A 16564-nucleotide genomic window follows, 5' to 3' on the forward strand; every position below is an offset into this window, starting at 1 on the left:
TTTATAAACACACCCACGATTTACGCTTAAGGAAATCAAGAAACTTTTATAAATCTGAAGGGAATTTTTATCTTGGTTTGGACGTGAAAACCTTTTCACATTACAACATTTATTTATTTATTATTTATTTATTTATTTATGAAAAGACTAAGGCCTAAAAAAAATGTACGACTTTTAAAATGGAAAGAAAAGCGAGATATTATTGTTCGTTTGCGAGATCAATATACGTATGGATAAGGATTTTATTTTATAAATTGAGTAAGTATTCGTTATTTATTTGGTTATTTATTTGGTTATACCCAGCGTAAGTATTTCCCCCCTTTAGATTAGTACATAGCACTACAATCATTTACAAAAGTATTACATCATGGGTTATGGTTCAACCCTTCTCGACTTCATTCAGAATTTCATTTATATTATTTATATTTATATGTTCCATCACAGATAGACTTTGCCTAGACGAGACTTGCAAAAACATTTAATTTTTAATGGTGTTCAATCCTGAAATAAAACCTCTAGCTGGTGAGTCTTATGGTGGCCATCTTTATGCGTTTAAGAGTCGCACTGATGGCGTTACACATCATAAAATTCCAACCCCGAGCACACACACACACGTACACACACACGTACACACTTCTCCTATCTCGACCCAGCAGAAGAGCTTCAATGCACAAGCAATTACAGACGTATTGATTCACGTTCTTGTGCAGATGAAGGACGTCGGCCATTTTTACAGCTCGAGAAAATGGCTTTTCGCTTCCAACCAGGCGGACTGCTCACGTTCACGTTCCCTTTTGTCCCTCCCGTCTGACTCAGACACGTCCAATTTCTTTTCTGCTTGAGGTGCAGTTTGTTAAATTCCCGTTTCAGACGGCTGCGCTTTGCTGACGGACTCGGCGCCGCTCCCGGGCCCGCGGGGCTCGACGCGCACCCTACACCTGCTCGGGAAGTTAATCGTTTTCATTTTTTTATTTATTTTCTGCAGCGAGGTCGTGATCATGATTAATGATGTGAAACACAGGGGTTTGCGAATGATAAAGAGAATCCGTTTAAACGCCTCCGCTCAGGCTGTTTGCGGCGTATCGACTGCAGCTCGTTCGGGAACAGATCCCATTTATTTCTCTTGGCCCTGAGGTGAGGCAGAAACGCCTGAGTGCTGAGCAAGGAACCGTCGATACGCAGCCAGCTCGTGTAACACACACCGGCCGACACACACTCCAACGCGATTAGCGTGCTTTATTGACGCGGGCTGCTTTCCTTTCTCCTCAGCTTCACCGCTAAACATAGAACATGAAAACACCAGCGTACTAACGATCCAACAACCGCGAATCGAATCGAACAGCAACGATATTTAGTCTGGCGATACGGCGCAATGTTTATCAACACCGAGATTAGATTTTGAATAAAGTGAAAGATGTCATTACGACTGTAATAATAAATTAAATCTGAGAAGAGGTTGGCAGGTTAAAAAAAATAACTAAAATAAACATTGGATATTAAATGAATTTTTAAAAAATGCATAACACAAAACACTAATTTCTACATTATGGGAGTGATCTGATGGTGTGATACCGATATCATGGTATTAATAATAATTATGATGTCACAATACACTTTATACTGAGATATCATCAACATCTTCATTTCTTTCATTTGTTTTTAAATAATCACAAAGTCACATTAAAAGGCTAATTTAATTTTTTTTTTTCATTATTACTAAAATTTAATAAAAGAAATCATGTTATTGTTAAATATCTTTTGTATATTTTATAAATAAATGATTAAAATAAAAAAAGTATTTTCTATATCAATAAAATTAATATTTTATTACGGTTTATTTATTTCTTTATTGTGAAAATCTATTTGAGAATATATTAATGGATTATATAACTAAAGTATATTATATTTTAACTTTAAATTATTGGCACAAAGATAATTAATATTTAATAGACCCTGAGCTTTTTCCTGTAATTTCTGACTAAAGCTGATGATTTATGAATTCCTGATGCCAAGCAAACTGTTAAAAAAACAATAACATTAGGCATTTTCTCCACATTCTTCTTTCCTATATATTTTTATTTAAGTTTTGAGTCTTCTTAGAAAGGGTGCCAATAAATTTGATGCTTACATCTGGGATTGACATTTCACCCTATGTTCAGTCACGGGCCCTCGTTAATAAGTAAGAGATTTTATCATCCTGTTATTTATCTCTAGCCATTTTATCAGGAGAACGCCGGTGTTCTTCGGTCCGTCAGCGTTTTTTAGCGTAATAACCCGCGCGCTCGATTCTAAATCAAACGCTAATTGATCCGACGAGAGTCATTGGTGAGAGGAAATGATTAATTATGTGCGTCATAAGGTAAAGTTCAGGTTCGGCTCTTGAACAGCGTTTACTCCAAAAGCATGTGCCGATGCACTGCCACAAGTGGGTGTGGCCAGTGTCATGTGCACGTGTCAATCAAGTGACTGTGTAAGATGAGCTAGACAAACCCTCGGTGATGTCACCGTAGGTTTACTCAAGAGCAGTTTTAAAGCTTAGCTGTAGGAGCTCTGGGCGTCGCTGACCCCGCCTCAACCGCGCTTAATCCAAACATCCATTAACTGAATACAGCGGAACCTCAGCAAACCGATTCCCTCTCTTACGAACTTTCCCCTTAAGAATTACAATTTTGTAAGAAACAATGCCTCGGCCTTTGTTCGGCTAATAAATGAACAAACTAAACTGAACCCCGGCTAAGTCGCGCACATACTGTATGTTCTGAAGCCGCGTAAGAACCCGAGACGGATTGAATCCACATGCCGAGGGTCCGCTGTACGTATATGAGGGAAGAGCTTAACCTCTGACACTGGAGACTCCTTACACAAACATACTGTAACATATTCATCTAAACACCTGTGACTTCAGGAACACCAGTGCCATGGAATAAATGTGTTGTTTTTTTAATTAGCTTGAATGAGTTTCTCAGGACATTATGAGTCACACATTCTTTTCTCTTTCAGTTGAACTTCCTGAAACTTCGTCTGACTCACACAGTCTTTGTGGTCATGTAGGAAAAATGCTTTTATAAAACTGGTAAATAGGTCACAACACACACACACACACACACACACACAAATGACCACATTCACACATACCACACGAACCTGACTTAAATTCTAGATTATACTTTCTCTCACTACTGATCTTTAAATGGCAAAAAAAAACTACAGTAAAAATAAGTAAATAAAAAGTGAAAAAGTAAAAAAAGTTAAAAATTTGAATTTGAAGTATAAAATTATAATAAATAACACAAAATAAATAAAATACATTTAAAATTAAATGAAATGACATTATAAACATATGGATAATAAAAAAAAAGAAAAATCTTAACTTTCACTCGCCTACTGTTTTTAACATAATTTAAAAAATTTTTTAATTATTTTAAAATTTAAAAAATAATAATTATAGTATAATAATAAGTATTTCTTTCATTGTTTTTTTTTTTTTTACTTTCTTTTGTTAAATTTTCACTTTGCTTTCCATCTTTTTTAAACTTCTTTGCCTTTTGGTGTCTTTCATTCATTCAAAAAGGTAAAAATCACATTTTATGATTTTTTTATTTCCCAAATTTGTTACTTTTTTTAATACAATAAAAAAAGTTTAATGCATGCATTATTTGCTCTTTCATTAAATGTAACCAGGTCAAGTTCTCTTTTGTGTGATGCTGAACTGTAGACTATGCTTGTTACCGACATTAGCTACACACACACACACGCACACACACACACACACACACACGCACACACACACACACATACAAACCACAAAGCAAATGTCTGCAGTGTGGTGGAAATTCTTTACATTTTGCCCTGCTTAAAGCAAGAATGGCCTAAAAAACACACGCATGCACACACACACACACACACACACACAATAAGGCTTTAATTTGTGCAGGTCTTGTGACTTCAAGTCACCACATCATGGTCACATGATCTGCACAACTTTTATTTAATCCTGTGTAAAAGTATATGCACCCCGTGTGTGTGTGTGTGTGTGTGTGTGTGTGTTTAATGTTTGCAGCTAAGGAAAGTCTTTCAGAATACACACTTTACACACTCCACTTTGGTTTAGACCGGTCATGAGGAAATCATAAACAACTCGTGCTCCCAGATTACACACACACGCACACACGCACACACACACACAGAAAAATGAACAATACCAAAGTCCTGCCCATTATCCCCCCTAGTGTGTGACCACGATAACGTTAACGTCCGGCAGTTGGGAAAACGCGACCGCTGGGACGTCAGACTGACTTTCACTGAAGTATGAAGGCAGTTAATCGAGTTTCTGTTCCTCTGCTTCAGTGTCTGTGTGAGAGAGAGGGAGCGAGACGGAGAGACAGCGGGAGGGAGACAGAGGGAGAGACAGACAGAGGGAGATAGAGATAGCTCGTTCGTCAGTGTGCTGCAGAAGGGGCGTGTCCTCCGAGATGACTTCAGGTCACAGTGTTGAAGTGCACTAGCGCATGATGCAACAACAGAATGCACATCATGTGACTTTAGAGATGCAGCAGGTATTTAAAGCTCGTAATTACACCTCAACACTACAGCGTGATAAACGATTCCATCCTAAAGTCCGATCGTAACTTAGCTGTAAATTTCAGGAATATTCTCAGGAATGGCCGGACGTTAGCGCCTGTCCTGAGCTGTCCTCACAACGACCAATCACTGATCACTATTCCTCTCAACGACCAATCACTGATCACTATTCCTCACAACGACCAATCACTGATCACTATCATAACCACATTCTATTTTATTTTAGAAAAATGTTCACATCTATATAAAGTTTCCTTAATGAGAGCACAAACAAAAGAGACTTTATCAAGAACATTTAAACTTTTAAAAATATATTTTTTTAAATAGTTATTTTTAGAATAAATACGTAACATTTAAATATTAGGTTTATATTTTTAAATGTTTATGAAGTTAATTAAAACATATAAAATGTGTATCTCGTGTCATGCTTCACACAGCAAATCTATCTGGACCCAGTCAGGTTAATTAGAGATGGAGTCAGACGGAGACGACGAGCGACTGACGCCCGACGCCATGACAACGCTATCAGCCGTGTACCCTGTCTCCATGACGACGAAGTAGAAAGGCTCCGCCTGATTGGTCAGCTGCCATCTGCACCGTGATTGTGTGCTGTTAAAACGAGAGCTGCGGGATTTCCTGGAACTGTTGTTTAATAACGCTGTTATAACACGCAGGGTAATAGAGGGACGGCTGAACAGATGAAGAGATGAACAGATAAACAGACATTTTATTTTCATGTATGAAATGCAGAATAAAGGCATGAAGGTGACTGTGGGATTTTATTATTATTATTATTATTATTTTTTAATCAGAGCCACTTCCTCTTTATCCTGATCGCTGTCTCCTGCACTGCTCTGATCCTGAGTCGGGTTTTTCCTGTTAAACGTGTACAAAAAAAGAACCCCAGCTGAACGAATAGAAACTGATCCAGAATCAGCTTTAAGCTTTAACATCTGCAGAATGGAGCTCAGGGTGGATAAATAAACCTGCTCTAATCATTATAATAAGAAACAGGGAGACAGGGAGAGTAAACCTCATAAAGTGACCTTTATAAAGTGCATTCCTACAAAAACAAGCTCAGGTCCATAGAGACCTCTACAAAACGATCATAAAGTCATAAAAAGGCCATTTTCTCTTTCTAAGAGTGCACACTTAGCAACAGAAAAACTACTAAAGAACCTAAAGACTACAGATCCATGCAGTGGTATGAAAACTCCAGCTTTAGTCATTACTGTACGTCACGAGAAAAAAAAAATAGAGCCCTTTAGTCGTCTCTTAAAGCTTCTACGTACAGAACGCTTCTGAAGACTTTAATCCAGAACACGAAGATACACTAATCTACTCATTAAAGAACATTTAAATAATTACACAGTTAGAAAAAAAAAAGGTTCTTTAAGGAGTTTGTTTAATAATAAAGCGCTCTTATATTGCAAAAAAAAAATTTTTTTTGGTTAATATATATCTTCTTCTTTGTCTTTCGGCTGTTCCCCTTCAGGGGTCACCACAGTGAATCATCTGCCTCCATCTAACTCTATCCTCTGCATCCTCTTCTCTCACACCAACTAACTTCATGTCCTCTCTCACTGCATCCATAAATCTCCTCTTTGGTCTCCTCTAGACCTCCTGGTAGTTCCTCTGGGCCTGGGAGTCCCAACCTCAGCATCCTCCTACCGATATATTCACCATTTCTCCTCTGAACACGTTCAAACCATCTCAATCTGGCCTCAATCATAGCTGACAGAACCTTTAATGATTACCCCAGAACCACAATTTAAAGAACCCTCAAGCAACATTAAAAAAGGTGACACCTAGAACTTTTAAGGGTTCTTTGGCTAGCTCTTAAAGTTTCTACAGTATGTAAGTGATACAGTAAAGATTTTCTTTCCAAGAGTGAATCGTTTGGGTTTAAAATCCCTCCCAACAGTGTGGACTGATGGTACTTAAATAGTTCCGTTCAATTCAATTCAATTTTATTTGTATAGCGATTTTAACAGTTGACATTGTCGCAAAGCAGCTTTACACGATCAAAAGAACTATTTAAGTTTGTATGGAATGTGTATGTGTATGAATCAAATCGATTGATGGTTAGTAACCATAGTAACCCAGTGTAAGGGTTAACAACATGCAAGACAAAATAAAGTGCCACTAGACAACAGTGTGAGACCGTGAGTTGTTCCACTTGGGGAACCCTACTACACTCTTTAAAGGGTCTGGGTATCTTCATTCATTTATTTCTGGAAGTTCAGTTCGCAGTAACAGAGTAAGCTCTGACACGTGAGACTCAGAAACGTGTATATATAAAAAACTCAGGCCCATGAGGACTTTGGTCTGATGATGTAAAACAAAAGAGTCACACAGGACGATTTACACTTTATATGCAATGGCGTGAAGCTAAAAATGTTCACAGATCCGGCTAGCCACGCCCCCTCTCCTCCATCCCCACCGCCGCCGCCGCCTCCTCCTCCGTCCGGCTTCCCTCCGTATCGATCCGCAGTACGTCTGCGTGCGCTGGGCTTTAACACGGTGGAGTGTAAAAGCCTTGCACGCGTTGTAACAGGATCTCTGTGGCACTCCTGTGGCTCTTTGCGCGTGTGAGTCTATGTGTGTGTGTGCGCGAGTGTGTGTGAGTGTGTCAGACAGAAAGGAGGAACTCAAGGTCGATGACTTGGACTGATGCAGACACTCATTCACTTTGTTCTCAGTACACGACCGCAGAGCGACGTCCTCGGCTCTTAGCCTTTCTTTCATCTGGAAGACTGTTTTCTCACCTCTCTCTCTCTCTCTCTCTCTCTTTCTCTGAACACGTTTTCTTCCCTCCTCTTCACTTACAACTTTATCTACAGCAAGCAAATGATCATGCAAACCACGGATGCGTCACTCTTCACTTATTTGCGAGTGATCATGCAAACGAGTCTGGAGTCTCCGTACTTTCCCTTCACTTTCCCACAATATGTTTCCTCATATAGGATGCAGATGAGCGTCTGGCTCCGCCCACTAAACTAATAACGTCTAGCACAGATATGTTTAGATATAGTGGATTGTACGTCCCTGAGTCACTTCAGCCAGACCCGTCATGTTTGTTATGTGCTTCATCTGGGGTTATAACGTTTTCTTAAACAGCGTTAATCATCTGTGCCGCTTTGGGTTTACTCTCAGTCTCGTGGTTAGCCGTTGTTTTGCCAGTGACGTATGTAGAGACGGGAAAAAACCGATTCAGTTAGGAATCACGATTCTTCCGTGATTTTGAGACGTGTTATGTGTGGCGAGACAAGAGCCGCTCTGGATCCAAAACCGGTCTTTAAATGATGTATTACATTTCTAATAGAGACGCACCGGTCGACTGAGACCAGAATTGGCTGGTTTTCAGTTTGATCAGATATGACTGTTCACGCTCGGACGAGCCAATTTTGTGCCGAGTGAACAAGATTCTGAATGCAGCAACAAAAAAAATGTCTTTATGCCGTTATATTATCAAACGTCACGCACGTCCCGATTTCTTCCAAACTCTGTGAGCGAATTAGTCACAAACCCACTGATTTCAGGACAAACTAAAGTGGCGCTACAGGTGGCGCTCTCTAAACTATTCCTACCCTGGCGTCCCGTGTGGTAGGACTGAATTATTAGCTAAGTTTGTTTATAAATAATAGTTATAGAGATGACGTAATGGAGATACGCACTGCTCGGTAACAATGTAACTTTCTCTTTCATTTAATTGTTAAATACACATAGACAACGCGTGAGTAATACAGATGTAACGCTAATGAAATTTTGGACGGTGCAGAACAAACTGGGACACGACAACGTTTGAGAATTTCTTCTCTTGTTTTTGAAAGTAGCGCATCGCTAGCTCTGGGCTTTTTCTAGCGCTAAAAGATGCATAAGAAACGAACCGCTACGGGAATTCAGTCTCACCTACTGTATGATTGGTTAAATATTGACTGTGTGTGAAACGTGAGCAATCGCAGAGCAGGAATGCGGAACTTACAGATAACACGTATCGTACACGTTCCCAACTTACACACTCCACACCTTCACCTATTCGTTTATTCAAGTTAATGCGGTTCTGCATCGAACGTCTTTTGTGCTACGAACATCATCACACTGAGAGTGAGTATAAGAGGATTAAAACTCTTTTAACTTCAAAAGGAATTAAACGGAAGCTGAAAATGACTGGCTGCTTAGAAATTTATTTTTATCCAGAAATCTAGACTGATAAGCTTTCGCATCGTGTGAACCACCTCGTGATAGCGATCTGCCAGTGTCCTTTTCAGTAATGTCAAAAATGCAACCCAAAGTTTTATTGACTTCTGAAGCGGAACGCGTTTGTGTCCTGTGACTGACGTTAGAACAAAAGCAGTTTGTAGCCGGACAGTAAATACTTCAGATTTGGATGCTGATCCTTTAGCCATGACTTCACTTGCATTAAAAACTAGAGCCATCCAACACGGTGGCGCTGCTAAAGCTAGAACCCGGGGACACAACAGCACGCAACACTTATTCATCATTTATTCTATAACTCTATGGTCTATAATTTATACTGTATGTATATATATATATTTTTTATTTTAGTCCATTTCATTCAGATCAGGTCAAAATCTCCTTCACTTTTGAAATAATATAATATATAAAAATAAGCGTTTGTGTTGTTTTATTACCTAAACAAATCAAACTAGCGAATTAAAATGCACTACACCGTACAGACGGTACGTGTTCATGACCTTCAGTTTAGCATCTCGTAACTTGTTTGCATGAACAACTGTCGGAGTGTGATAAAGTGAAATAAAATAAAATGCAAAACAAGTCCTGGTGCTGGATCAAGGTTCAGGCTATTCTTCTGTTCTCTTTAAATAATCCAGCGTTTAAGGTGTTAAGTTTAACTACTTCATCTTCTTTTAATTCATAAATCATCAGACTAATATTTGATTTTGATTTTTTTTTTTTTTTGGCATTTAAGGGCAAAGCAAAAATAAGAGTGAATATTTTCTCTCCCAGATTTTTTTTCAGGTTTCAGTGTGTGTGTTTGTGTTTAAAGGCTCAGGAGACGATGGTTTGGTAAATACTGAAAACTCAGAGGGATGAACAACACTCGGATGAAACTCAGAAACTGCACTCGTTCCTCCGTCCGTGTCACAAATAACACACCAGATACCACAATGTGTGAAACATCTGACGTTATTTCACACCTAAAGTCCGAACCAAGTGTGTTTCTCACTGAGGGTTCAGTGGATGTGAAGGGGAGCGAGCTTCGTCACTGAAACACGTCCACACAGCAGGAACTTCACAGCAGGTTCCTTTGAGGTTCCTGTAAGCTTCTGACCTACTCACGGTGATTTGTTGCTGGAGATCTGGAAGAACCTGCGACTGCATGCTAACGTGGTTCAGTGTGTAAACCTGCATGTGTGTGTGTGTGTGTGTGTGCATCTGCACTACAGGATACGTTATGGTTTTTCTGCACACACTTTTTTTTGAATACAGAGCAGTCTTCGGGGAAATGCGTCATGTTCCTCGACCACCGTGTACCAATGTGAGAAGTTTTCACACATCTGGTCATGCACATTTCCTACACTGTGTGTGTGTGTGTGTGTGTGTGTGTGTGTATGTGCATGAGCATGTGTGTCATGATAAAGCATTTATCTTACACTGTGGCATCATAGCTGATTATTTTTTCTCCGTCTGATCTACTACAGTTCAGCTACAACCGCCACAGAGCCTCCACTACTGTGACTGACATCCCACAGGCCACGCCTCCTTCAGAACAAAACAGAGGTATGGATAATAGACCACGCCTCCTTTACAAGGATAGGAAGGAAGCATTAGACATTTTTTGAAGGAAGGCGGGACTGGAATATCAGCTTAAAGACGATGATGGAGACTGCGCCCTACAGTTAGCGGTAATGTAACCTACTGGATTTCAGCCGCCGTTAAACAACAAAGAAGGAGGCCACGCCTCCTTCATTAAGACAGGCAGGTACAGAGGGCACGTTACACCATGTCACAGGACCGCGCCCGCTTCCCCTTTATCATGTAAACTCTTACTCACTTGGTGACGACTCTGCAATGGAAACCAGCTCACTCCTGGTTAATTATTACTGAGCCGCGGCTCATCAGGTGCTCGCGCCCCTCAGGTGGGGTTTTGGGAAATCACAGGGGAATCGAGGTCACGGTGACGTGCAGTCACGGCGAGGACAAAACAAAGTGACGGCTCATGTGCTGTGTGTTCAAATGTTTACAGGGAGCAGAGGACACACATACACACACACACACACACACACACACACGATAAACACAATCCTCACAGGAACCAAGCACGCACCTGGATGCTCCGACCGACATTTTCCTTCAGGATTCCCAACCCCCTCACCACCCACCCGTGTGTGTGTGTGTGTGTGTGTGTGTGTGTGTGTGTGTGTGTGTGTGTGTGTGTGTGCGCAGACTAATGATTTTACTCGTCTCCTCAGCTTGGCTCTTGAGAGCCGACATAAATATCTCTTGGGTTGTATACGGTTAGCGGATGATGATGGCGCGTGTGAGTATATATATATATATATGTGTGTGTGTGTGTGTGTTTGTGTGTGTGTGTAAGTAGGAATTGGGGGTGGAAGAAAGGTTAGAGATCATATGGCTTCCTGTTTTATTCTCAGTTAAATAGGATGCGGGTAAACGGCCCCTGTCGTGTTGCTCCGCCCCCTGTGGCAAGTAAATTTCCAGTAAAGAGTAATGACGTCATGGAGCTCGAACATAAGGTACCAGTTTTACTCCACAAGCCAGTCAAACCCCCTCATACCCCAATCTGGCTCTGCATCTATAATTAATCAGTGTGTCGAGTTTTAATGACGTCATTTTTTTTACAGGAAGCTGCTGATGCTCCTGTGGGTGTGGCTATGGTAATTAAGTAGAAGGACTCTGTTCTGATTGGTGCACAGCGGAATACGTCACTATTCTATAACGAGGCCCTGAAACTGGAGACTCCTTCCATAAACTGATTTAAATTGACAAATTTGTCCTTATAGTATAGTATTTAAATTTTTTACACTGAATTTTAATTTGTTTAATTATAATTATAAACTTTTTAATTTCATTTTATTTTTTAAAAGTAATAAATAAAGTCTAACTCATATCTAACTTATAATGTGTGATTATTAAATTATTAAAAGTATAGCTACACTTTTCTGAGAAAAAAAAATCTTTTTTTTATTAAACAATTTTTTTTATATTAAATAAAATGTTATTATTTTAAATGATCTTCACTTTTGTTCTCACACTTGTATTCTGCGAACAAGCCGTTGCTATAGAAACGATAAGGTATTATAATGAGCGTATTGATATAAACCTGCGCTACCATCAGAGCTGCTGTTATAGAGAATTAATCAACACCTTCTGACCGTTCAGGACACAGAACTCAACAGCGTCATGATCGTGTCAGGTATCGAGACACTGATATCACGGTATCGCATCGTATTGACGAGCCGTGACTCATCACACAGTACAAATCCACATCATCATCCAGGACACGACAGGAAGTGTGTGTGTGTGTGTGTGTGTGTAAGAGAGAGAGAGACACTCGTATCTGTTTTAGCCTCTAAAACCCCACTACTTATCTTCCTCTTTTATGTTCATGTTGAATTATTTCTCCTTTATAACACGACTCGCTCTATAATTACGGCAGCGCGTGTCGATCCTCTGCGAGAGCGCGTGAAATAAGAGAAGCGGTGAGTCATTCTTATCAATACTGGACATCTTACAATGTCTTCACAGCTGGTTTCCTCAACACACACACACACACACACACACACACACAGCGCCCATCTGTTAGGCATTCACTACTGACCGGGCTGCTTTGTTAAAAGGCCAAAGGGTTTAACAACATAACACACTCGTGTACATACTGTACAGTGTAAAAAAAAAAAGAAAGAAAAAAAAAAACTGTACGTCTGTTTTAAAATTATTGCCACCCTACTTTCTGCATATTGAGACAGCGCAGAGACAGAGATGAGACTAAAGGTGTGTGCTCCGAAACATTATCTTGTTAAAAAAAATATAATAATAAATCATTCTATTCTATAAGTTTTAACCTCCTGGCAGAGGCAAACAGGTTTGGGATTGTGTTTGTTTTAGACTTTTAAAAACAAAGCGAAAAACTAACTTTTGAGACTAATGATCGGCAACACGAGTCGTTATATAGTTTTTATTAAATGGCAACAACATTTTTTTTTTTTTTTACAAAGAAAATACGCAAAGTCTTTTACAAATTTAAAATTGTGAAAAGTGATATTTATTTACACAATTGAGGCCTGAGGACATTAGGTAAGAGACATACAGTACTTCTGTAAGACTAAATTCCACCCCGGTATAAACGCTTCGTGGCTTCCCTGCAACTTTTCCTTTTACCTCTTGGTGGCAGCGGACTGCGTTAACGCAGCTAGCTAAATAACAAGAGACTTTATGTCCTTCTCGCGCTACGCGTGCAGATAAACGAGTGTACAGAGAGACGTTTAGGCGTGACAGGAGCTGGAAAGACGAGCAGTTGCCATGTCATGTAATAGTGATTAAGGGATTTATATCACGAGATATTGCGAAATAAATGAGAGGAATGAGAAAGTGAAGCAGCCGGTGACTCTCCTGGCACGAGCACCTTTACATCAGAGCAAACACGGAGCAGAACGTCACAAGCAGCGGCGCTGCCAAGCACCGGGCACGAGGCACCGCTCCAGAATCCTTGAAAGAGTCCTTCACTGCTGTGGTGAGACACGTTTGTCCCAAAAAAAGAAGCACTAAATGGAGCTCTAAAATATATATATATTGGTGTCCTTGGGTATTGCAATGTTGTCTTATCTGGCACGCTTTGCAAAAAAGTTTACACGCCCCTGCTTTTCACTGACTGAAATCAAAAGCAGAGTCGTCCACAACGCCAGCGCCAGAAGCGTAACATCTTACACCTAAAAAATCAACATTTAAAACAGGATACTGCGCATGAAAAGAGAGACCAGGCGTAAAGAAGGGAAAGACTAAACAAACATTTTTAACACACGGAAAAGAATTTTTTTTAAAAGAGAAAAAAAAAAGAAAAAACAAGACCAGACCCAAAGAAAAGTTAAATCTAGAAGAAAAATTACAAAGCGAGACCAAACAAAAATTAAGAGTCAGACTAGAATTAAAAAAAGAAAGTATCCAGATAAAAAAAAATATATATATATATAAATATATATATATATATATATATATATATATATATATATATATATATATTTTTTTACATTCATAAAATATGTGTATAACCAACAAAGTGTGCATCCTGAATGTGGCAAATACTTATATATAGTGTATGAGTTTCTACGTGGAGATGAGCTGAGGCGGGGCTTTATGGCGTAACACTGAGTTATGGGGCACTTAAACGAGGCGTCAGCGATTTTAGACAAAGATTCGTTAATATTTGAGCTTAACAGCTGAACACACACACACACACGCGCACACAGGCACACACACCCTCCTTTCAGAAGCTCCGTCCCTCAAATTAAAAAAAATGTGATGGGATATTTTATATATATATATATATAGGACTAGATATACAGTATCACTAATTAAATTTAAATTAATGTACTTAAATTAGGGTAAAACTAAGAACGCTCCAACAATGAGTTTAATTTCAATAGTGATTGCAATTATTTCCTGATGTTGGAGTAACCGTCCTGTTCTTGTCCCGCCCAAAACCACACTTCCTACCCGTCTGTGTGTGTGATAAGACCGGCGTATAAGGAGCTATTAAAGGACATGGCCTACTTCCCGCTCGGCCTGGATGTGTTATTCATCAGCCAACACTCATGCTAAGTCCTCTGCTATGCTTAGCTTCAATTCACAGTATGTCCGCTGCTCATAAACTCACTCTCTCCGCTCCTTCTCTCCGCTCCTTCTCTCCGCTCCTTCTCTCTTTTTTCATATTTGCTCCGGACAAACGTGATTCTCTTCATGTCTATCTTATCTCTTTACCGCTCAGGTCTGTCCTTCCACATGCCTCGTTTGCTTATCACTCCCCGGCTACATACCGTTTAATACACCATTCACCCTCCAGGACCTGAAGGAGAACCGCAGGACTGATTCAGAAAAAAAAGACCCCGGGTTAAAACAAAAAAGGAATTTAAATAAATGCATGTTGGCCATATTGGGTAAAGCTGGGTGCATTTGCAAAACCTCACTATCAGCTTGCTGTACTGCAACCCCCCCCACACACACACACAAACACACACACTCCTGGTCAACCACGAAAAAAATCTCATTTGCATGAAGACAGAAAGACATCCGGGAGATTAAAGATCTACCCAGAAGACAAGAAGCACAAAAGATAGACTTTTGACTTTATTGGCAACCATCGACCGAACACTAAAACAGTGATACCGACCGCAGATTTAAAGACAGACATGAGTGGAGACACGGGCTAAAAGTAAGACCAGCTGCAAAAAAATTAAACTAAAAGATTGACTTCGGCTAAAGATAAAAGTTACAATAATTGCAGCATAAAAATGAGACAGGGCCATAAAATGATTGTAGGAACAGATACCAAAAAATAAAAGTGAGCCTGGGTACACCGGGACTGAATAAAAAATGTTAAATAAATAAATAAATAAATAAACTTGTCAAAAATAATGTGAGACCAAAAACAAACAAGAGAGAGGTAAGAAGAAAAAATCAAAACTAAGAAAGACTAAAAAAAAATTTAAGTAAGACCAGACATGTAAATAATAAACAGATTAGAAGATTTTTTTTTTTTTTATGAAACTAGATTAAAACCAACAGCAGATGTAATTAAGAGAGAGACTAGAAGATAAAAAATGAGACAGGACACAAAATAAGTCTCAGATGTGACCCTAGGGTATATATTTATACGGTAGAATATATATATATATTATTCTTCTAAACTGTTTTTTAGAACTGAAGTATTTCTTAATCCACTACTGAAGCCTGATTCCTCTTAAATCTGAACCGTTTTATTTCAGCTCATCCTGCAGCACTTCCTCATCATAACAGTTCTTTGGTGCCATTTATTCGTCCCTCTCACATATATTTTCTCTGAACAAGCACTCTGTCTTATCTACGACACAGTGATATTGCTGAACTACTCGATAAATGATTAACAACAGATAATAAAAAATGTTCTCTCGGAAACAACGAGGATAAGGTAAATTATCTCTATAAAAAAACGACCTTTGATTGGCTAACGAGTTGCTCCCTGCAGCATTTTCCTCCCATTTTACAACAAGCGCGATAAGTGTAATTTATTCTCACTTTATCACACGTCAAAATTCATGACTGTAGCATTCTATAGGCAAATAGCTAATATTAAATATAGATAAGCAGCCTAAAGCCTTAGATAACATCTTACAGTGACTCATCCTGTTAGCGGTCCAGACTGAAATGGGTGCCAATACTTTTCCAGCTCCACATGTAAATATTAAACTATGTAGCACGTATAATATACATTGTTCTTATGAGTTATATTTTCATGCAATGGAATAAAAACTCAATAGTAATATGATAGCAGTATCTTGGATATCGTTAGTCATGATGGCGTATCGTCGAAACGATAATCAGGAACGTCCCGAGCGTAACCACGTCCCGAGCGCATCATAAATGATCCATTGTTAACATATCAGTATGCATCATAGGAATCAATATGCATCATAAGAAGTCCACTAAGATCCCCAATGTTAACACACACACACACACACACACACACACACACACATACACAGACACTGTGTTTATAATAGCTGAGTGTACAGTGTACAGTGGATAAAAGGAACCGAGACAAATGAGGACACAATGAGGAACCAGGTCTATCATTTACTCACTGTGTGTGTGTGTGTGTGTGTGTGTGTGTAGGTGGGTGGGTGAGTGAGTGTATGATATCCACTATATGCCTGGGTTTCCTCTGGGTGGTGCACGTGTCATGTCATAAACGACGGGTGTGTGTGTGTGTGTGTGTCATGCA

The 16564-nt window shown here is 39.4% G+C and overlaps 1 protein-coding gene across 1 annotated transcript in view; it reads right to left on the bottom strand.

The window, feature by feature from the left end:
* Positions 1-16564, bottom strand: part of b4galt5 (UDP-Gal:betaGlcNAc beta 1,4- galactosyltransferase, polypeptide 5) — a 33954-nt gene that overhangs the window by 16651 nt on the left and 739 nt on the right. The gene's annotated exons all lie outside the window — the stretch shown is intronic.

The sequence above is a fragment of the Clarias gariepinus genome, chromosome 22 (genome assembly GCF_024256425.1).
Source record: "Clarias gariepinus isolate MV-2021 ecotype Netherlands chromosome 22, CGAR_prim_01v2, whole genome shotgun sequence".
Lineage (NCBI taxonomy): Eukaryota > Metazoa > Chordata > Actinopteri > Siluriformes > Clariidae > Clarias > Clarias gariepinus.